The sequence below is a fragment of the Psammomys obesus genome, unplaced genomic scaffold (genome assembly GCF_907164565.1).
Source record: "Psammomys obesus unplaced genomic scaffold, mPsaObe1.curated_primary_1811, whole genome shotgun sequence".
NCBI classification, from domain to species: Eukaryota; Metazoa; Chordata; class Mammalia; order Rodentia; family Muridae; genus Psammomys; species Psammomys obesus.
In genome coordinates, this window is record NW_026590467.1 from 3,762 (window position 1) to 5,451 (window position 1,690).

Here is a 1,690-nt window from a genome sequence, read left to right on the forward strand (position 1 = left end):
TGGTTAAGAGAACTTGATTCTCATCCAAAGAACTAAGTTCAGTTCCTAGCATCTATGCTGGGTAGCTCACAATTGCCTCTAACTCCAGCTCTGGGGGCTCTAACACCCTCTTTTGGTCATCACAGATACACACATACATATGTACACACAGAGAGTTACACACTGAGAAAATAAACATAGATCTTTAAAAAAAGGTAAAATGAGAACCCTACCATTACAAAGTCAACCCCAAATGGATCAAAGGCCCAAATATAAGAGCTATAATTATGTGTAGCTTACATAGAAGTAGATCTTCATGATGTTAAATTCAACAGTGAATACTTAGATATGAAATAAAAATCATAGAAAATCAATAAAAGTTTGGACTTCATCAAAGTAAAATACTATAGTGAACCAAAGGGTATTATCAAGAAGATCACATGACAGTCTACAGAAAGAACATCTGTCTCAAAAACGTAACAGCAGCAACAACAACAGCACACAAGAGTCTGCCTGGGATGCTTTGGGACATTGAAATTTTTTATCTTAATTCTTGGCTACGTAGGAAGCTATTGAGGAGTGTAGTTCTTTGAATGAAAATGACCCCTACAGTATCATATGTTTGAAAATATGGTCCCCCTTTGGTGGAAAAATTAGGAAGTGTGATCTTGTTGAAGAGGTGTGTCACTATGGGTGGGCTTTGAAGTTTTAAAATCCCACATTATTTTTCAGTTAGCTCTTTGCCTCAAACTTGTGGATCAGGATGTAAGCTCTCAGATCCACTGTTCTGTCTGGTTCTCTGCCTGCCATTCCTGTCTGACACTATGGTCCCTGTCATGATGGTCATGAACTTACCTTCTGAAACTCTAGGTACCCAACCAAATGTTACTTCTGTAAGCATCCTTGGTCATGATATCTTAGCACAGTGATAGAAAAGTAACTAAGACAAGGGGTTTGAAAACAGGAGAGAAATGCTTTGAGGTACACTTATCTCAAAGATCCTTTTGTCCGGTGTAATTAATAGTAAATTTCAGGCCTCACAGTGCCCCGACCCAGAAGGCCTAGCCCTCTCCGGTGGGACGGGGGAGGGGCTTTCGCCAGGCGCAGCGCAGGCACAGTGCGCGCCTCAATTGTCAAGCGCGATGGAAGCACCGTAGCTATGGCTACAGACACTGAAGGGAAAAAGCTGAGCTCATCCTGGGCCTGGTGGGCGGCGGCGGCGGTGAGGGTTGGCGACGGAAAATCGCTTCCTGGGCACGATGGTGGCAGTCATGGGTCTGCTAGTGGACTACTTCATCTTGGTAGGCTGAGACCCGGAGAATCCGGGTAAGGGTGTGGGGCGGGCGCTGCCTGTGCTCCTCCCCCGCCCACCCAAGCTCCGCCTCCACCCCGAGCTCCGCCTCCGCCCCTTGGGCTCCGCCTCCCGCGGGCTCCGCCTTCTCCCCCTATGCTCCGCCTCCCTCCTCCCCCGGGCTCTGCCTCTGCCCACCCAGGCTCTGCCTCCAACCCCGAGCTCCGCCTTCTCTCACCCAGGCTCCGCCTCCGCCCATCCGGGTTCCGCTTCCTCCTCGGGCACCACCACCGCACCCGGGCTCCTCCCTCCGCCCCCACCAGGCTCGGCCTCCCCCACTGGGCTCCGCCTCTGGGCCCGAGCCCCGCCTCTGCCCCCTGGCTCCGCCTTTACCTCCCAGGGCTCTGCCTCCCTCCGCCC